Source organism: Nothobranchius furzeri, chromosome 17, assembly GCF_043380555.1.
Source record: "Nothobranchius furzeri strain GRZ-AD chromosome 17, NfurGRZ-RIMD1, whole genome shotgun sequence".
Classification (NCBI taxonomy): domain Eukaryota; kingdom Metazoa; phylum Chordata; class Actinopteri; order Cyprinodontiformes; family Nothobranchiidae; genus Nothobranchius; species Nothobranchius furzeri.
The window spans coordinates 39,449,890-39,472,483 of record NC_091757.1 but is presented as its reverse complement, the minus strand read 5'-3'; the positions used below and the strand labels follow the sequence as shown (position 1 = coordinate 39,472,483).

The 22,594-nt window shown below is 40.6% G+C and overlaps 1 protein-coding gene across 2 annotated transcripts in view; it reads right to left on the bottom strand.

Annotated features, from left to right (window-relative positions):
- The window catches only part of LOC139063603 (zinc finger protein 235-like), a 67,523-nt gene extending 44,959 nt beyond the window's left edge, over positions 1–22,564 (bottom strand). Inside the window, exon 1 of one of the 2 annotated variants that reach the window (XM_070545964.1) lies at positions 22,164–22,564. The gene's annotated coding sequence lies outside the window, so the exon portion shown is untranslated. Of the gene's footprint in view, positions 1–8,321; positions 8,580–22,163 lie in introns of those variants that run through there. The other variant, XM_070545965.1, reaches the window with a different exon arrangement.
- Positions 22,565–22,594: the final 30 nt, after the last annotated feature.

Sequence of the window (22,594 nt, the reverse complement as noted above, 5' to 3'; positions counted from 1 at the left end):
AGCTTGAATGCTGGGGAGGTGGAGATAGAAATTATAACACTGCAAAACGACCTCCATCTCAAAGCCCATCAAAGTGAACCAAACTTTTGGTGCCTTGTGGATACAGAGAAGTACAAAGGTGTGTGCACAGCAGCTATGAAGGTTGCCTGCATGTTTGGTTCAACTTATCTCTGTGAATCAGCCTTTTCTGACATGAACTTCATAAAGAGCAAACACAGAACACGCCTTACTGATGCTCATCTACATGACTCAGTCAGAGTTGCAGTATCAAGTTACACCCCAGATTACAGCAATCTGGTGCCAGGTTTCCCACTAATAGAAATGTGCCAGATGTTTTCAGCTAAACAGCTGCATGGCAAAGTTCCAACATATTCAAGCTGTTATGTACAGATTTAGTTAAAAATGCTAAAGATTTAGTGGTAAAAAGTTGTGTTTTGCAGGACTGAAAGGTTACATAACTGACATCTTACCTAGTCTGATTAAGATTGTTTCAGAAGTAGTTAGTAAAAATGGGACATGTTTTTCCAAGAAATGTTGCAGAAGTGATTATTTGAATATGAGAGACAACTGAAATGCACTGAGATAAAAAAAAGTAAGTGTTACATGTTGAGATTTATCTGTTTCCTGCCTTAAATCATTATTATTATTTGAGAAGCAAATTAAATGTTGTCAGACATATCAACATTGAATTAAAAATAAAAATAAACTAAGTTTTCAGAAGTGTGTCATGTACAGGTAGCCCTTCGTATTACTCCGTACCCTTTAAGTTGCTCTCGGTTTCAAAAAGGTTGGTGACCCCTGCTCTAGAGACACGACTTCACTGGTGGCAGGATACTCCACAAAATTGCTGCGCCCTCTGTTGTCCTGGTGGAGAATTGCTACACAATACTGACACCAGTGGATGAACGAAGGAAAATGTCTACGTCAGTGTGTGTGTGTGTGTGTGTGTGTGTGTGTGTGTGTGTGTGTGTGTGTGTGTGCAAACTTGCTGATGAAGTATAAACTAGGTTTTAGTTTATTTTTTACTAATTTAGGACCAAATTTTTCACTGCAATAAGAACTAGAAAATTTGCATTTATTGCACAAATGCTGTTTGAATGCTGGATAGCTGAAACTGTAAGCTGAAGCTGCTGAACAGCTGAACTGAAGCTGCTGAACAGCTGAACTGAAGCTGAAACAAAGCAAAACTGTCAAAATAAGCTGAATGTCTTGAAAGATGTAGAACACATGTGTCAGACACAAGGCCCGCGGAGCATTTTTATGTGGCCTGCGAGATAAATATCAAAAATATATTAAAACTGGCCCGCTGGCCGATTTTTCCGCAAAGACTTCAACTCCCATGATGCTTTGCGGCGTTAGCGCAGAGCCAAAGTGCCCCCTCCTTTGTGTTTTTTCTAGCGCCTGCTGCCGGTGTCTGCAGCTCTGCTGTCTCGACAAACTAAACACTCCTCTCACTCAGCACCGAGTGCACTCAGCTATTTTCTGACGTTGAAGCCCAGAAACGGAGATTCTAGCTGCTCAATAATGTGTTTACGACTGAAAGAGAAAGTTTTCCAACTAACTTCCAGACAGAGCTGATATAACTCCAGCGAGCAGCGACACGCTCAAACCAGCACGACTCTGTGGTTGCTGTCGTTGTGTTTCCTCCCCGACACACAACAACGTGGTCAAGCTGCTCAGACATGTTCATCAGCACAAACCTATGTGAGCACCTGTTGTCATCTAATGTTGTCATTATTATGATGAAGATGAACAAAACAACAGGAGTCTCCTCCTCAGCTCAGATCAACCCCATGATGCAGGTATCTGGCTGGAACAGGTGAGCATCACAGTAAATCAGTGGAGCAAACTGAGCTTTAAATATGTTGGTTTTATGCTCTTTTTCTGCTCCAAAACATGAAAGTTAACAGGTGAGATGTTGCATTTTCATTTAAGATAAAATAATACTTTTATTTTGTTGTTGGCCCGTGAGAAAAGATTGAACAGGAAGTGGAAAGGCTGCAGATAGATGAATAGAATAGTAAATCCCTTTATTGTTCCTCAGTGGGGAAAGCTAGACGTCACAGCAGCGATGACATTTATTACAGGAGAAAAAAGGACAATAAAAAATAAGAAAAATGAATGAACAGGAAAACTTAAATCCTGAATAGATTTTAAAAATGCTGCTTATACCACAAATAATGAATACCACTGATGCCTTTTATTTAAAACTGACTTGCTCGTGTGTAATTTGGTTATTCCAAATTCAGTGTTAATGAAGAAATATGTTTGTTTCCAAATTTAAAGTTTCAAAATTGCATATATGTTGATAAAGAAAATGTGCAAATTTGCCGTCACTTTTTCAAAAAATATTAAGTTTGGCCCTCGACTCCGTCCCAGAGTTTCATTTCGGCCCAGTGTGAGTTTGAGTTTGACACCCCTGCTTTTAAGTGATGAGAAAAACATCTTAAATTCATTTAAGAAGCCTGAGAAACATGGCTTAGCACTCCTCCATTTAGCACAATGAATATGAGATTTACCCAACAGAATTAATATGTTGATAGTGTCGGTGACAAACAATGCAGGATAATCTCAGTACAAAAGAATGTCATTTGATTGAAATGAGGGCATATTGTTAATTTTTAAGGAAATCCAGTTTTTTAAGTCACACCAGAAGCATGGAGTAATAGCACATATAAAAAACACATGTTCAAGTGTTTCATCTTCGCTAGTACAGAAAGAGTATTGTTCTACTTTGAAGCCAAATCTCTTTTTTAGAAATTCTGCCACCGGATAAACTTTGTTAATGATTTTAAAATGCGTTTCCTTCACCTTGGGTAGAATAGGCCATTTTGTATACTTTGAGAAAGCATTAACTGTATTGGAAGCAATCAAACTTAAATCACTTTTAGTATCTTTTATTCCAAAGTTGTGAAATACCATACCTTAGTTTAAACTTTAAAGGAATTACTAATGAAACTGTTATTACATTTTTTGTCCAGCAGATGGCGGTGTCCTAGCATTAGATTTGGCAATACTGGGGAGAGGTTGTTGTGTATCATAATTTTTTTTTTATCAAATTAAGTAGAGGTGGTGGGATTAACTTACATAATTTACTATATTCTTTTTGCGAGCAATTTAAATTAAATTATTTTAAAAATTCTGTGTAGCTTAAGAGAATACCATTCACATCCATAAGATCTGATACAAATAGAATCTTTTTATTAACCCATTCACTTTTAAGCATAGATTTACGATTAAGCGTCATGACCCTATTGTTCCATATTGTGGAGTTATGGGGAGAGAAATTGTGGGTAAACATCATTTTCCAAAAGTGTAAGGTCTGTCTGTGAAAGTTGGATAGCTTAACTGGACTCTTATTAACCTCAAAATAACATTTTAAGAAGAAGTCCAAACCACTCACTTTGTTGAATATAGATTTAGGAATGTGGAACCACATAGAGTCTAAATGAGATAAACATGACTTTAACCATTTAATTCTAAGGGTAGCAATCATAGATACAAATTCTGGAGCGTTGATACCACCTTTACTATATTCCTTCACTAGTTGAGATCTTTTAATGTAGTGTGTTTTGTTTCTCCACAAAAATTGGTAAATTATTTGGTTAGCTTTAGTAATATTTTTTGGGGGAATATATAAAGAGCAGCAGGGAAAAATCAGTTTCAAGTTGCCCTCAGTTTTAGCAAGAAGGCTCCTTCCAAAAATGGTGAGATCTCTAGTCAGCCAGTGATTGAGTGTTTTCTTCAAATCTAAAATACAGTCAGAGATATTAGAATCTTCTCTTTTACTTAAGTTTGTGGAAAGTAACACGCCTAGGTATTTTACTTCTGATTCAACTTTAATCGAAGCAATTGAGGAGTGTGGGCTTGTGTGAATTGGTAGAAGTTCACATTTTTCAAATTAAGAGATAGTCCAGATGCTTTAGAGAAAAGAGATAATATTGATAGTTTTTTCAGCCACAGATTCATCTTTAAGAAAAATACATGTGTCGTCCGCAAACTGACTTATTTTGAATTCTTTATTAAAGATTGATATTCCTTTAATGGAGTTAGAATTTTTAATTAGTGATGTTAAAAGTTGAGTTGCCGATATAAAAATCTTTGGGGATATAGGGCATCCCTGTCAAATTCCTCGATTTATATTAAATCCAGAGGTCAGACCTGGGTTAATGACTCGACCAGTGACCAGCATGTAGCTTTTAGCAGTTGTGATGGAGAAATGATTACAGCTAATAAATATGGAGCATTTGTAAAAAAAGAGGCAGAAACAATGTGTGTTTATTTAGCTTTAGTCTCTAGATGAGATGCCTTTTTTTACTCGTTGGCTTTTCACCTGCTTGTAAAAACTCAACTTTTCTTTCAGTTAAATTGATCAAAACCAATGAGAGAAGTACAGAATCAGAATCCAGACCAGATCCTAAATTGATCCTTGTTTCAGGAAACCTAACAGCCACCAGGCGTCTGCTCTGACAAAACCAGAAACACAATCAGGTTTCTTAGTGTTTTCTTTTCTGATCCTGTCATGTTGTCTTTGTCCTCTTTGAACATCTTAGGTGTGTTCTTGCTGTGCGTTACTTCTAATTTCATGTATCTTGTTTTTAAAAAAGAACGACAACATGTCTTTGTCCTGTCCTGTCCATGACCTCCTGTTTCCTTCCATGTCCCCTTTTGTATCCATGACCTTTGACCCCTGTCTTTCTCTGGTGGTGGTTCCCCTCTTATTGGTTATCTTTCATCATCTACACTGTAAAAAAAAAACGTAGATTTTACGGTAAAACGGCGACAGCCGGGGTTGCCGAAATAGTTCCGTAAAATTACAGGTATTTTTTTTCTTTTACAGTAAGAAGGTGTGTTTATTGTTATTTTACGTTTAAAAATGGTGCTGAAGTCAGTATTTTACTGTAGAAGAAAATGTTTTTAGCTCTCTGCGTGCTCAGTCCCCCTAAACCTCTGATGCTAGAAGCGCCCCTGGCACACACTCTTTACACGCTTACTTTGATTTACGTGACAGAGTTCATTTCTACTCTCAAAGCGTTTAAAAGGACAAACAGGAGGCAGAAATGGGGAGGGGCAAGAGATGGAAACAGAGGAAAATGTAGAATGGCTCCAAAACTCCCAACTCCTAACAAAATAAAAGCCTTTAATAAGTGATCATGATTTAATAATATAGATGACAAGTAGGCCAACCTCTGTCCACCTTGCATGTGAGCACAGCAGCGACTGAGTTACAGCCTGTCACACAGGGCCGTGCAGAGACCTTTGACGGGGCGGGTGCTCAAAGTAAAAAAAGGGGCACTTATAGAGCAATCCAACAAGTTAGAAAATTCAGATAATGGGACCCTTGGGTTCAAACAACATAATAAAAATATATAAATTAGTGTCATTAGTGTTAATGTTAGTTCATAAATAATAGTTTTAGTTTATAAAGCTGACTTATATCTAGAGATGTTACAACCACATTTTTGCCCCTGATCCGAGTCCAAGTTGTTTGATTTTTGATTATCGTCCAATACTGAGTCCTGTTCTGATACCAGGTGGTGATGCAACGCATTATAAAAGAAGAAATAGGTCGTCCTTCTGTCTGTATTTGTCATTTTGTTATTTTAGCCTGAAAAGGTCACTCATTCAGGAAGTACATTTAACAGAAATCAAGATACTTTATTGCTATTGCACAGGTGTACAACCAAAGATATTTTGTGCCTACTAAAGACAGCTCTAGTAAGAGGTAGTAAAATAAATGTAAAATAAATGCAACCACAGAGAGTTATCCAGTGTGATCTACAGCTATGTTAGCTGAGATCTTTTTCCTGTCAGGAGAAAATTCTTGATCCCATTCCATGATCTCACTGAACTTAACACTAAACATGAGAGCTCTGCTACCAACCTAACAACAACATCCTTTACACAAAGGCACCATCATCCCATACGTGGCAGGAGTCTCAGAGAAACTTAGAAGAATCTTTTCCAAACACAACATCCCGGTAAACTTTAAACCCAACAACACCCTCAGACAGAACCTGGTCCATCCAGAAGACAAAACACCCAAACAGAAGCTCAGTGGGGTCGTTTATGCAGTCCATTGTAGGAGCACTGTCCAGATGTTTACATTAGAGAAACTAAACAAGTACACAAGAACATAAAACAACACAGGAGAGCCACCTCTTCAGGTCAGAACTCTGCAGTCCACCTTCACCTGAAGGACAAGGGACACACCTTTGAAGATGACAAAGTCCGCATTCTGGACAGAGAAGATAGATGATTTGAGAGAGGAGTAAAAGAAGCTATCTATGTAAAAACATGAAAACCCCACTTTAAATAGGGGCGGGGCTTAGATTTCACCTTTCCAGTACCAATAATGCAGCTTTGGTCAAGGTCAGTTTTACTTACAGAGCGCATTTACAGCAGCAAAGCTACACCAAATCACTGTACAAGGTAAAACAAATCAACAATAAAAACCTAAAATAAGATAAGCACACAACAGTCACAATCTATGATAAAAACTGTTAAAAACTATTAAGATGCTCAAGTCAACCTGCATTAAAAGCCAAATCAAAAAAATGCGTCTTAAGAAGGGATTTAAAATGCTCTAGATTCTGTGTGGTCCTGATGTTGAGAGGTAGCTTGTTCCACAGTTTGGGACCAACCACAGAGAACGCTCTGTCGCCGCGAGTCTTGTGGCGGGTTTTTGGAACTGTTAAAAGAGCTTGAGAGCTGGACCTCATGGTTCTGGCAGGGACGTAAGCGGACAGCAGCTCAGAGATGTAAACTGGGGCCAGGCCATGAAGGGCTTTAAAAACAAAAAATAAAATTTTGAAACGGACCCTGTAAGAGACAGGAAGCCCAATGGAGAGAGGCCAGAACCGGGGTTATGTGATCCCACTTGCTGGTTCCAGTCAGCAAGCGAGCCGCTGCATTTTGGACCAGCTGAAGTCGGTGTGGGGAGGACTGGTCCAGGCCAGAATACAGGGAGTTGCAGTAGTCCAATCGGCAGGACACGAACAGGTGGATGACATGTTCGAGGACATTAGCAGGAAGGTATGGCTTCACCTTTGCTATCTGCCTTAAATGATAAAAACCTTATTGGACCACTGCACTCACCTGTCTGTAAAGATTAAAAGAACCGTCTAAAAACACACCAAGGTTTTTAACACAGGGTTTTAGAAAACCAGAACAAGGACCAAGAGGACCAACAGCGTTGTTTAAAAGATTAAAACTTTTTTTTGAATCTCATTCAGTTTCAGTCTAGGTCACATCTTCCTGCATCTAATCAACATGATGACTCACCATCAATAGAGGCTAACGACTCATCAGGAGATGAAGAGGCGGGGTACTCAGAGTAGTTTCTGCTCTTTAAATAACAACAGAAAGCTACAGCTTATGAGCTTGACTCTCCCATATTCCAGTTAGAACTGACAAAGCTCCTCAGAGGAGAAGTGAAATGTTTTAAAGAAACCAAAGAAGTCCAGTTGCCTTCATCTGAACTCTTTGGAGTAATAGTCAATAATAAAAAATACATAATAAAGTAATAAAACGTATATAATTATGCTCACATTCACTTTTACCATCTCTTTGTGGGAGGCAGAAAATTTATCATGTTTAACACTCTTATGACCATAAATATAACAAGTATTTTCTTTTGTTTTATGGCTTTAAAATTGTAATAAAGTGTAAAATGTTTGTAACTCTGCTCCTTTTTTCAGAACAACCTCACAATAATGCTGGAATGAAGCTGAATCATTTAGTAAACAGTTGAGTGTTCAAATAAAAACCAGTGTGACTGTAAACTGTCCCTCCTCATGTCACCATCTACAGAAACAGTTTTCTGGGACACCTGACCAACCAGGTGGGCTTTATTTGTGACGTTTCCATAACTTTATAAAAGCTGCTGTTGAAGATGATCAGACTGTCTCCTCCTTTTGGTTCTCTGCTCTCCCGTCGCGGTTCGCTCCGTTTCTTTCAGTGACGCTGCAAAGCTGGTTTCCCTCTAATAGCGATTTTTGGAGTAAAATGAATTACATCATGTGATACCTCGTTGGAAAGCTGGTTTTATGTATTTTTAGCAACCGTTTGAATTATTCTTATTCGATTAGTAATTCAGAAGTTATGACCCGGAGAATCTAGAGTGAGAAACATCCGTGATTCTTTGTGAGTTTCTTCAACACTTCAGGAGAAGTCTCTCTCATGTCTCATTTTCTGTCCCAGACATGCAGCTACCTGACTCTGCTCCACACACACTAACCACGGACTCAAACGCACGTAAACAAAAGCTCTGATATTAAAATCTATCCAGCTGACGTGAAGCAGGCAGAAAAAAAACTTACAGTTAGATGAACGTAGACTCCTGTCCGCAGGGAAAACACCGGTCTGTCGTCTCCATGGCTACAAGGTAGAGCGACAGTAAGGACAACCAATCACACGTTAGTATGATGCGGCAGAGCCAATCAGTGAGCTTGTAGGTGGGTCTAAGGGAAAATAGCCTTCAGCTTGAGGCGGCTGCCTCCGCATGGTCCTAGTGCCCAATTTGTATCACAGTACAAGTGCTGGCCAGTAAATTAGAATATCATCAAAAGGTTGAAAATATTTCAGTAATTCCATTCAAAACGTGAAACTTGTACATTATATTCATGCAATGCACACAGACCAATGTATTTCCGATGTTTATTACGTTTAATTTTGATATTTATAGGTGACAACCAATGAAAACATCAAATCTGGTATCTCAGAAAATTAGAATATTCTAAAGGCCAATGAAAAAATGTTTGTTTCTCTAATGTTGGCCAACTGAAAAGAATGAACATGAAAAGAATGTGCATGTATAGCACTCAATACTTAGTCGGGGCTCCTTTTGCCTCAATAACTGCAGTAATGCGGCGTGGCATGGACTCGATCAGTCTGTGGCACTGCTCAGGTGTTATGAGAGCCCAGGTTGCTCTGATAGTCGTCTTCAGCTCCTCTGCATTGTTGGGTCTAGCGTATTGCATCCTCCGCTTCACAATACCCCATAGATTTTCTATGGGGTTAAGGTCAGGCGAGTTTGCTGGCCAATCAAGGACAGGGATACCATGGTCCTTGAACCAGGTGCTGGTGGTTTTGGCACTGTGTGCAGGTGCCAAGTCCTGTTGAAAGGTGAAGTCTGCATCCCCATAAAGTTGGTCAGCAGCAGGAAGCATGAAGTGCTCTAAAACTTCCTGGTAGACGGCTGCATTGACCCTGGACCTCAGGAAACAGAGTGGGCCAACACCGGCAGATGACATGGCACCCCACACCATCACTGACGGTGGAAACTTTACACTGGACCTCATGCAACGTGGATTCTGTGCTTCTCCGCTCTTCCTCCAGACTCTGGGTCCTTGATTTCCAAAGGAAATGCAGAACTTGCTTTCATCAGAAAACATAACTTTGGACCACTCAGCATCAGTCCAGTCCTTTTTATCCTTGGCCCAGGCGAGACGCTTCTTGCGCTGTTTCTTGTTCAAGAGTGGCTTGACACACGGAATGCGACACCTGAATCCCATGTCTTTCATGAGTCTCCTCGTGGTGGTTCTTGAAGCGCTGACTCCAGCTGCAGTCCACTCTTTGTGGATCTCCCCCACATTTTTGAATGGGTTTGTCGTCACAATTCTCTGCAGGGTGTGGTTATCCCTAGAGCTTGTACACTTTTTTCTACCACATTTTTTCCGTCCCTTCGCCTGTCTGTTAATGTGCTTGGACACAGAGCTCTGCGAACAGCCAGCTTCTTTAGCAATCACCTTTTGTGTCTTGCCCTCCTTGTGCAAGGTGTCAATGATTGTCTTTTGGACAGCTGTTAAGTCAGAAGTCTTCCCCATGATTGTGGTGCCTTCAAAACAAGACTGAGGGACCTTTTAAAGGCCTTTGCAGGTGTTTTGAGTAAATCAGCTGATTAGAGTGGCAGCAGGTGTCTTCTATATTCAGCCTTTTCAGAATATTCTAATTTTTTGAGATACCAAATTTGGAGTTTTCATTAGTTGTCACTTATGAATATCAAATTTAAATGTAATGAACATTGGAAATACATTGGTCTGTGTGCATTGCATGAATATAATGTACAAGTTTCACGTTTTGAATGGAATTACTGAAATATTTTCAACCTTTTGATGATATTCTAATTTACTGGCCAGCACTTGTATAACAGTTTTGTATGGTAAAATCTGACGAACGACCGGAAAAAGGGCACTTTGGGCACTTCGGACAAAAGGGGCAGGGTCTCAAGCAAGCCCCCCCCCCCCCCCCCCCTGCACGTGCCTGCTGTCACACGACCAAAAACAACAGCTGCTGAGCTCAGGACCTTGTAGGCAAAACAGTTGAGGCCTGAAGGTTATGTAACTAGAAATAAAGATGAAGAATTAAGCACTGACCAAATTAAAGACGATACTTCATCGGCAGGGATTTACCCTCTGGTTGAAGTAGCTAACCCCAGATTCGGTGTAGGAGAGGACAATCGTCCGACAATATCTGTTTATCGACCTTGGACTCAAGACTGATACAGAGCAGGCAGCCAAAGGTTTGACCCCATATAATAATGATGTTGAACAATTCTGCTCTGATTTACACGAGTTGAGAAACAGCTTTGGTCTAAAGGGTCTAGAAATCATGAAAGTTGTCCAAACTGCTTTAGGGCACCGTTGGGGCAGGGTAGCAGGAAGGTATACAGGTGTTGATGCACAAGGGAAACCATTACCTGCTGGATCTGCAGATCTCACTACACAACTAGATGGTTTACTAGCAGTGTTGGGAGTAACACGGTACAAATGTAATTAATTACTGTAATGCATTGCTTTTTGCTGTAATGTGGTAATGTAAGGCATTACAGGGAAAGAAAATGGTAATATTTACTCGGTACAATTGTCAGTAACGTGGTAATTACAATGCATTTTTAAACCCAGAATCAAGATGTGGGTTTCCTAAAAATTCAAATTGCGGGAAGCCTGAAAAAAGATCCAGTATCTACATATATTACGTCATTTATGGACTCAGCTTTGCAGGCATTCTATGAGCAGAAAGGACGCAGCAGTAATGGCTCAAATACTCCAGCTGCATCCTGCGCACGGCTGCTGTTATATTCACAAAATCGCTCCACCAAAACAAAGTAATTTGTTTGCGATCGTTTATATCAGCCCATATCTCTGGTACTTCATGTACTTTTCAGCTGAGTTCATTATCTGTGCCCCAGTAATTTCAACTCATTGCTGCTGGAGCGCAGCGCATATTAAGCTTTTTTTTTTTGCGTTGGGTAGATCCCTTTGGCTGATTAGTTAGAAACTAGGAAATCTAGGAAACAGTTTTTCTGGAAGACGGAGAAAACATGCAGCATGCAGGAAGGTTAGGGAGAGAAAGGGCAGGAAATTATTCAAATAAAATGAAGAAAACAAAACAAAGTGCTTGAAAACAAAAAGAGTAGGTAGATTTATCCTCAATACACATTTTTACCAGTGAAAAGCAATAATATATAAGCATTTAATATTTATACTAGTGATAGAATCAGATCACCCCAGAAGTCAGTCCCACATCCAGGGCCGTATCAAGGAATTTGAGGACCAAGGCAATTATAGGCTTGGAGCCCCCACCACCTCACTCCCTGCTCAATTAATATAAGATGGCAGAGTGCTGAGAGCACAGATTGTTGTTGCTTTTATTTAATAAACAATTATTTTAAAGCACTGTTATTATATCTGACTGTTTTTAACAGCAATCCTAGCTCAGATACCACATCACCTTCCACATATATGTCATGAGCTCACTGAGTGTCACATGACCAGATTCATACTGAAGTTGTTTTGGTGAAAGTAACTTAAAGTAATGGAAAAGTAGTGCAATGCCTTACATTTTAAAATCAGTAATATTGTAATGTAATGAATTACTTTAAAATGAGGGTAACAAGTAATAAATAATTAATTACAGTTTTGAAGTAACTTGCCCAACACTGTTTACTAGACAGGTTAAAGACAGCTTTCAGAAAAACAGCTGATTATTGTAAAATTAGTGAAGTTAAGCAGAAACCTGATAAAACCCCGTCAGATTTTCTAAGCAGGTTGGAACCTGTGTTCGAATACAATTCAGGCATCCCTTTTAATGCTGACGAGAGAGAAGCTTATCAGCAGGAATTTAAAAAGCCATTTTTGGACGGTTTGCTTCCCCCATTTCATACATTTGTAGAGAAATATTGGGTCCACAGACCAAGAGGTTCTGTTGCAGACACAGTGGAGAAAGCTACACACGCTACGAAAAACATGACCTCGACCAGTACAAACAACACATTCCTTAGCTCAGATGACACATTAGCATTTGCAGGATATCAGTCACGTTATGCATCAAGAGGCAGAAAAAATCCTAGGCCCAGAGGCAAAGGTAGAGGATTCTATAATGGCAGAGATATTAGTTGCTGGATCTGCCACAAGAAGGGACATCTAAGCCGTAACTGCATGCACAACTCATCAAATGTCACGGATGACAAGATTATTGATAACCCAAACAGTGTTAATAATCGTTATCCTGGGTTTCAGGCATGGCTAGACTCAGAGGCTGACATGGGATACAGTTCCAAAGCCAGATGACATTGTAACTGAGGGAGGAGGTGAAGATGACATGACCGTTGACATTTTTGCTGCACTCAAAAAATGGTCGGATTTCTCCAAGGCTCCCACATGCGTTATCTTGTTTAATGGAAAGCCTTATAGTTGTTTATGTGGCACAGGGGCCTGCAGAACGGTTCTTACATCAACTCCCCCTGAAGCTGCTTTCTCATCTGACAAGATTCTCATAAAAACTGCAGCTGGCCATGCAAAACAGCACAAATTAACAAATCCAGTAAATGTTTAACACAAAGTAACGTGAAGGGAAGCACAAGTAGCCCTTCTAATTGATCCTACCTGCCCTGTCAATCTTCTTGGTAGGGATCTCATGGTGAAAATGGGTATTTCAATTGTCTGCACACCTAAGGGCATGACTTCTGAAATAAACCCACCTGACGCACAAGACATATTTGTCTTAAAGGGTGATGGACCACCCCGCTATTGGTGGTCTCTGGACCTCACATCCACCTCTGTAGCTAAAGAGTTAACTAAGCTGGCATTTGACAAATCAAAAGAGAAGAATTATGACTGTTTTGGAATATCTCATCTTATGCCACCTGAGGAGTTCCATGTTACACTCAAGATACAAAAAAGAACCTGGACCTGACATGACCTATGACACTAAGTTCCACAAGAAGAGAGATTCTTCTATCACCCTCCAGCACTTGTATGTCACACCAACCGGGAATGCTGTTTGTTCAGTTATCTTGTCTCCGGAACAACGCAATCTCTCCCACGTCACACCCGCACATTTATCTATACTGAAAGAACCAAACCGCCCTTGGAAAAGCTTGGGTCATGTCCTTGCTTGTGCGATGGACACAGACCTTGATAATGATGACTCTGATGGCTGGAAGAGCAGTTCACTATCTGGTACATGTAGATTTACACTAGGCTGGAAGTTGAAGGTTTCTCCCCAAACACACCTGCATGAATGAGACGTCGATACGTTCCTGTATGCAACAGTTTTGGAGGACTTTCCTGAACTTGAAAATATTCCTTCTGACTTATGGTCCAATGGTCCTACGGATGTAGGATTAAGGATTGTTTACCTGTTCAAGTGCATGCAAAATCAAACTACAGACCACTAATAAGGCAGTATCCAATCAGCAAAGAGGCTGAAGACGGTATAATGCCAGTAATTCTAAGCATGTTTGAGCCAGGAATCATCAGACTTTCTCCTGAGTCAACATGTAATACTCCTATCTTTCCTGTTAAGAAAAGTGGCAGGAATGAGTGGAGGCTTGTACAGGACCTGAGACTCGTGAACCAGTCAATAGTCCGAGTGGCATCTGATGTGCCCAACCCACACACAGTTCAGAATCAGAATCAGAAAAAGCTTTATTGCCAGCGCTCCAGCGACCCAGAGCATAGGAACTTGACTCCGCAGCACAGCCTGACCAAGGTTACACACACACACACATGTAGACAAAACAGATACAGGCAGTCCACGAGAGCAGCCAGAACGGCGCTCATTTCATTTAGATTAAAAGGGAATTACATGAGGATAAATTGGGGGAGGGAAAAAAAGGCATACCAGAGTTACTCCCGGCAGGGCTTAGCTTTGCTATGCAAAAAAAAAAAAAAAAACTGCCTCAAACATATAAGCACGAACATCAACAGTCACAACATGAGACTTCGATAGGGAGGCGGGGGGGCTGGGATCCTGTTTCCCAAGCGGAAGCAGCCATGTATGGCGCTCAGCCACTGTAGTCACATGTGGGAGGGAGATCTTGGGAGGAGCGCAAAGCACATTGACACCTGCAGGTTGATGACCTCGCTAGGCTGAAGTCCACCAATCCGAAGGGGGGGGGGGGTTCACAGCATCTGTCTGCATTCCTTCGTGGGGGTTTGTTGTTGGCATCTTGAAGGCTGCCATGGCGTCAGATTCGGATAACAAGACTTTGTTTGGGTCAGGCTGAGATAATTTTCCTCTCTGCCTTAAAGTCTGTAACTGATCATTCAAGTCCTCCACTTCTGAGCCAAATTACCCCAGACAAACAATGGTTCAGTTATTGATCTAAGTAACGCATTTTCTCAGTACCTTTACATAAGACTCTTGACATTGGTTCGGTTTCATGTTTAAAGGGAAAAAATTCACATTCACAAGGTTAGTTCAGGGGTATGCTAACAGTCCACATGAATACACACAAGCACTCAGGGCATCCCATGTCCAGCTGTGTACCTCCTGCACACACTCAGATGATACTTTATGTAGATGACATACTGATCACATCTGACACACAAGCTCACTGTAAAGAAAGCACATTACAGGTCTTGCAACACCTCTATGAACAAGGCCACAAGGTTTCACTCTCAAAATTGCAGTTGTGGAGACCTTCAGTGACGTATCTTGGTCACACTCTTTCCGGTGAAGGAAAAGCTTATTTAGATACTCGGAAAACTGCTATTCAAGACGCAGCTAAACCTAAAACAAAGAAACAAATGATGTCATTTTTGGGTCTCTGCAACTTTTGCAGAACCTGGATACCTGATTATGCATTCGTGGTGTCGCCACTTCAGATTATCATTTATGGCAAAGACCTAGCTCTATATGACTAAATCAGTTGGACTCCTGAGGCAGAAAAGGCTTTTGTGGAGTAAAAGAAAACTTCTAGAAACAAATGTTGTTCTATCCTTGCCTGACTACTCCAAAGACTTTTTTCTCTCTGTGGATGCAGCAGAGAGGCACATGAAGGCGTTGTCTCTACATCGTTGTCGTAGCCACATATTGAAATAGTGCGCTGTGGAAGCCTGAACCCAGCTTCACTTTTACCTACTGACATGGATGGAGAACACTATTGCTGCAAAACACTCACGAATGAAATGATAAAACCACGTGTTGACATTTTAGACCAGGGCTGCCAACTTTTGAACATTTCGAAGAGTGAGACGGGGTCATTTTGTGCTCTACATTTTATTTTTTCATTTCTACTCTGTATGGAAGAGGATTAGAGCCACTGACAAGAAAAAAATGAAAGAAAGAGAATTCTTGCATTTTTCTCAGAATTCTGACTTTTTTTCTCAAAATTATGACTTTTAATCTCGGAATTCTGACAGGGAATTGAGGGAAAAAAGTCAGAATTCTCTTTCTTTTCTTTTTTTTTCTTTTCAGTGGCCCTAATCCTCTTCCGTACCTCTGACTTTACAGAGGGAACTGACCTTTGTTTAACACAAATTTTTTTTTCGTGAGGACAATTTAACATCCAACTCTCCTGAACTTCTTCACATTATCCATCTATCTATTTATCTATCTATTTATCTATCTATTTATCTATCTATCTATCTATCTATCTATCTATCTATCTATCTATCTATCTATCTGCAGTAAAGAGTTACAGCTACATGTCACAAATGTCACACAGGAACTTTAAATGATAATTAATGTAATTATTTTTAAATGCCATCTAGGGGTGGGCAATATCATGTCATTCATAACATTAACCGTTATTATTTCCTTCCAAGAAAAACAATCTATCATGTTAAGCTAACTTCATGATGTACTTGCATCCATTAAACACAGGATTATGTTCATGTGGTCATCAGCATGAAGTTATTGAAGTTATCAAACATGGCTGCAGTCAGTTTTACTGTAATCTGTGTCTCTAAGTGTGTGTGCTGCTGTAATGAGTGGATGTCCCCACTGTGGGACTAATATAATTTACTCTATTGTATTATATTAATTCATATCAGCCAGTAGGGGGAAAAACGTTTGAGGAATTTTGGCCTTTCCAGGCTTCCGTACCAGTAACCTGGTTATAGAGGCAATGGCCGTGTTCGAGTTGAGCTGCGCCTCACCTGGAAAACAGACGAGAGCAGACGGAAGCAGCAGGGGGAGTGGCTGAAAGCCGGCGTTTAAGTCGGACAGATTTCCCTACATGTGTAGCTCACGGGTGACGATGGATGAAGATATCGCGTTAAGAGTTCATACTTGTTTAATTTTCAATTGTAATTATGGTGCCTGTTAGCAGCTGAAACACATCCTCATGTGCTTCTGGATATCATATATTGCATATGAAGACATGACTGTAATAATAAGTAAAGGTTATCAGCTGCAGGTTTAGTGTGCTCATAGGAAATGTGACAAAAGAACACAAAACATATTCCTCTTTATGGCCTATATAGTTGTCATCATCAACGTTACATGATTTACAGAATACATGTGACCAACTAACATTTCATGTTCTACCACCGGATGTTTGGATCAAAATATGAACCAATCAGATCTTAGATCAGGTGAGAGCCAGGCGTTTCCCGTCATCCCCTAGGTTTTGCAGCCGGTGGAGAGCAACTGCAATGCCTTGCTCCAAAATCTGCGGCCGCCTTGATCTCACGAGTATATCGTTGCCTACGTATGCATGATGTCAAAGCAAGTCGGCGTCAAGTTGGACACAAATCTAACCGGCATGCACTACGCGCCGATCACCGGTGATCGAATCTGCGCAGAGCTGGCTCATCTCGAACACAGCCAATAATACCTAGCTGCAGGCGCAGCCCCGGCCAAACACGCCCCATGTACAAAACACAGCCCCCGGCCAAACACACCCCTATGTACAAAACACGCGTGCATGTACGAAGACGAGAACTCGCATGCGTGTTGCAACAGATGGAAATGATGGTTCAGGTAAAGACAGATTTATATTTTTACAACTTGCGATGATTTTGTACTTCAAATTTGAACGTTTAAGACATAGTTTGTTAGCGCATTAGTGATTTTTTTCTGAAACACTTTTATATAGAGAATTAGTGCTGCCTCAACCTCCTCTTCTTTCATTGGGTCACTGGAGTTTAAATTAAGTGGATGAGAAACCCATGGAGAGGGCTCTGCATAAATGAGAGTAAAGTTGAATTTTAAACGCGTGAAAACTGTCACAAAGTGGCGTTAAAAGCGGCGTTTTGTGTCACAGAGCGGCGAAATAAGCTGCGTTCAATGTCCGTACCAAACGCCGTTTTTTACGCCACCCACACAGGGAACGCGTCTGGGATTAGGGTGACGTAAAAACGGCTTTCAATGTCCGGAAAAAACGTCGTATTTTACGGGCGTTCTACAAGGACCGTTAAGAACGGCATCAAATACGGCGTTCTGGGAGAGTTTTTGCGACGTTTTTTTTGCCATCTCTTAACTAGATGGGTTGGAAAAGTGGCGTATTTTGATGGTTTTGGCTTTCCACAGGGGTGTGGCGTGAGAGCGTGTGAAGAGGGTCAAATGCGTGTGTCTCACGCTCAGTGCGTACGAGTTGGCAGCCTTGTTTTAGACACTCCTCAGCCTGACTATATCTCTCTTTATGTTGATGGTTCAGCTAAAAAAGATGCGTCTCGAAAAAACTTAGTTGGTTATGCAGTGACCATTCAGACATCAGTCATTGAAGCTAAACCATTGCCCTCTCATTGCTCTGCCCAGGTGGCTGAATTAGCAGCTGTGACTAGAGCCTGCCAGCTTCACTCAGGACAAGACATAAACATTTTCACTGATAGTATGTTCACTCTTCAGTGCACCACTTTGCCCAGATTTGGAAAAACAGAGGCATGGTCACCTCCACTGGTAAACAGCTGACTCACGCTTCAAGGATCTTGGAGCTTCTGGATGCTGTGCAACTCCCATGCAAGTTATCGCTGTGCAAATGCCCTGCACATCAAACAGATGACTCTGACACTACGAGAGGCAATAATTTTGCAGATAAAGCAGCTACGGCTGCAGCCTTCATGCTTCTCACCTTTGGAGCTTCATGTTACTGCTCCGAAACACTTTCTTATGACATCCTCCGTGAGACACAGACTTCTGTTCCTGATCAGGAACAGCGGACCTGGCTTAGATTTAAACCTGTAAATAGTGATGATGTGTTGCATGTAAATAACAAACCTAGTTTACCTAGGTCTTTGTTTCCCACTGCTGTTCTTATGAGTCATGTATCTCATGTCTCGAAGGGGGGGATGGCTCAGTTAATCAATAGTACATTCCACACTATTCATTTTTCTACTTTTGCAAATGACTATTGCAGAAAATGTTTAATCTGTATGAAAAACAACGCTCAAGGGTAGGGATGGGTACCTTTGACATTTGAATCGATTCGGTACTAATTCCCGGTACCTAGGAATCGATACCGGTACTTAACGGTACCAATTTTCGATACTTTTGAGTGTTTTATATTTTAATTCTCTTTAATAATTAACCCTTACCCAACGTTTAAATTTTCTAACGTTAAAGTCATTAGAGCACAAAAAAATGCACTTAGAAAGCTTCCTTTAGAAATATTATATAATATTTCATAATTCCCAATTTTTTTACATGAATTTCATCCTTGGCTTCAGCCCTAACAAAATATAATAAAATATGTGTGTGTTTCTCAGATTTAACCCCTTTATTGCCAGGTTTATTAGCAAAACCCGAAGTTTGAAAACTGTACAAAAAATGAAAAAATCAAATCATTTTTTATGTGTTATGTCCAGATGACCTTTTTTGTGGGTAAGTTGTCACAGCCTTGGAGTGTCACAAATAGGCATAAAAATATTTTTTGCTCACTTTGTAGTTTTTGTGTAATGTCATATTTTCTAAAATACTCACGTTAAAGTCATTAGAGCACAAAAAAATGCACTTACAAAGCTTCCTTTAGAAATATTATATAATATTTCATAAGTCCCAATTTTTTTACATGAATTTCATCCTTGGCTTCAGCCCTAACAAAATATAATAAAATATGTGTGTGTTTCTCAGATTTAACCCCTTTATTGCCAGGTTTATGAGCAAAACCCGAAGTTTGAAAACTGTACAAAAAATGAAAAAATCAAATCATTTTTTGTGTGTTATGTCCAGATGACCTTTTTTGTGGGTAAGTTGTCACAGCCTTGGAGTGTCACAAATAGGCATCAAAATATTTTTTGCTCACTTTGTAGTTTTTGTGTAATGTCATATTTTCTAAAATACTCACGTTAAAGTCATTAGAGCACAAAAAAATGCACTTACAAAGATAACCAGTTGAACACTTTATTAAAGCACACGAACAAAGAAAAAGTGTGTGTGTGTGTGTGTGTGTGTGTGTGTGTGTGTGTGTGTGTGTGTGTGTGTGTGTGTGAGAGAGAGAGAGAGAAAGAGAGAGAAACACAGAGGGGAGTGAGCTAACAGCTGCAGGCTGAGCACACAACTGTTGAGTGCTCCTTGCACACAGCCTGACCACATGCTTGGCAAAAGCGTGCATGCACGCTCCTCTTCCCTCTGCAAAGGTGGCATTTTTCTTTGTCTGCTCCTGGGCTGGTGCTGCACCTGCAACAAAGCTGCAGCGCTGCTGGACCGCGGCAAGCGAGTGCACCTCGCCTGGGCTGGTCTCACCATGGAGCTCCAGATGCTCCTCTTCTGCTGGTTCCAGGCCAGTTCCAGACAGCCACAGGACCAGGGCATTGTAGGCGCTCACATCTAACATGTTGCAGAAGAGCGACATGGGCCAACGTCTGGTCTTGCGGCGGCAGCTGAGCTGGAATAAAAATAAATGAATAAATAAATTACATATGCAATTAGGTTGGTGAATTATAATAAAACAAAATAAAATAAATAAATTACCTTGTCCAAGTTGTCATCTGCCCCTTTGCAGCGGTTGTAATCGATGATTACGGTCGGCTTCTGCTGCGGTCCCTCCTGGATCTGAACCTGATGGGGTTTGGTGCCGAGGAGCAGAATGTTCTGCCGGCGCTTTGGAGTAGCTCACCGCGGTGGCGGTGGAGGTGAAGCCGAACAGGGAGGACAGACCCGCTCTGCTTTTCATCTGGAGCAGCTGTGGGGGCAACTCTGGCTTGTTGCGCCTAACTGTTCCCACAAGACAGATTTTTTTTTAGCAGCTCCTCTCCAAGAACCAGCGAGCTGTCCTCAATAGTTTGGATGTAGCTGACAGCGAGGCGGGTGATCCCACAATGGCGGACGTCTGGAGCCCGAAAGGGAATCCTGGTGTCAGGTGTCGGGGACCAGGCGATCCCGCTCTTTGATTGCCACAAAGGATGGTCCCATCTCTCCTCTGCGGCAACCACCTCCTCATCTGAACCTTCTTCCATTTCTTCCCCTGAATCAGGCCCTGGGGTAAAGGCCTGATCTTCAGCCTCTTCATCCGAAGAACAGCTGTCATCCGTGGATGAGGATGAGGCTGACTCTCCCTCTTCCTCAAGCTGCTGAAACACCTCCAGGGCTTCATTCACGTTGAATCTTCTTCTCATGGTTGCGGTTCAAAGAAATGAATCCTGATCTGAGTCTCATATATGTACTTTTAGTCAATTGGTGCACCTGTGTAAGCTGCCCCTACTGAATGTAAACAAAATTCGATTCTGCAGGAATTTGTTTTGAAAAACAAATGTACGCCTTTGAAGTTTTTCAGCCTTCATCTTAGCTTTCATCCATGCAAATGCTTTGTACTTATTGAAATAACATTTTGCAAAAGTAAAATCATGAATGAGTATCTGAAATTTTGCAGAAAATCCTGAAGTCAACAGAGTGTGAGAACCTGTGCCCCCCCCCCCCATACACTCCCATTGCCCACACCTGCTCAACCACTCCAGATAATGATCACAGATCTGTCTTTTGAAGATCTGTAAAGTGCTTGGATACCTACATACACGCATGCCTGCACAATCACACACAAAGGAACACATGTCAAAATGATATTTTGCAGAATGAGCTAATTTTGTACATTCAGTCAGGCTTATTTTTTGAAAGAACACTGAAAAAGCACAATTACCAAAAATTCAGAACACACACATGCAAACTATTGTATGGCATCTCTAAATAACACACAAACCATTTTTTTGCAAAATATGTAATATAATGGGCAGTCAGAGGTAAAGAAATACAGCTAAATCATTCAGTTTAAATGCTGGGTCAGCCATTGCCCTGCTATATATGGAGAAAGTATGCCATGTAGTGAAAAACGGTAAAAACTGCTTCTTACATTTGTGATGAGACTGTATACATGGGCACAATCATAATTTTTTAAAATTATGCCAATATATATGCTAATTCAAAATATATGATTTACATGAAAGTCAATGGCACAAAAAATGCTTCAATTTGCTTAACTGTACAAAATGATTTCCACGTTTTAAAAAAGTAGGTTGAATATTTTTTCAAACTTTTTTTTGTAATTCCTTCCAAAATACACATCCTCCATAAAAATTAGATAAATTGCATTAACATAGCCAAAGTTATTCACAAAAATACACGTGTCAGCACAAAAAAATGCTCTAATGTGAGGTAAGGGTTAAATATATATTTTTCTCAATATATAACCATATTTGATAAATATCATGATAAATAACATTCAACTGTTTGTATTTTAACATTGTCCTTGTAGTTTTATAAGCTGATAATTAAACTGAAGCAAACATCTTTACTGTGAACTAAATTTACTGTGTATCTTCATTCCTTTTGCCGTCTCTTTTCATTTGATTTTTCCTACTGGGAAGCTAGAATTTCCGAGGAGAAAGCGAACGCACCATCAGCTGATAACAACGGTGGCAATGGAAGCTAACATATCAAGCTAACATTATCTTAAACAGTTTATTTATCTGCTGGAGCAGATTAAAACGATGATGCCTCACACTTAGATCGTTGTCGCTGGTTTTATCTTCACCCAGTCACCCGTCGCTTTTAGTAAAGTGAAGCCAAACTTTAGAGCGCATTCATGTTCTTCTAGTCAGTGATTTGGAGTTCTGAGGAGAAAGCGAACGCACCATTAGCGAAACGGAGGCTAACATAACAAGCTACCGTTATCTTAAAAATTTTATTTACCTACCGGAGCAGATTAAGATGAGGATGTCTCACTTAGATCGTCGCTGGTTTCATCATCACCCAGTTACCCATCACATTTAGTGAAGTGGACCCAAGCTTTAGCGTGCGTTCTTTCTACCATGCTGCTCGGTTTACAACTCGCTCGCAGCGGCCGACGACATAACGCTCTTGTGCATGCGCAGCTGTCTTGGCAAGTTCTCGTTATGAAGGACGGGTACCAAAACAAGGCACCGTTTCAAAT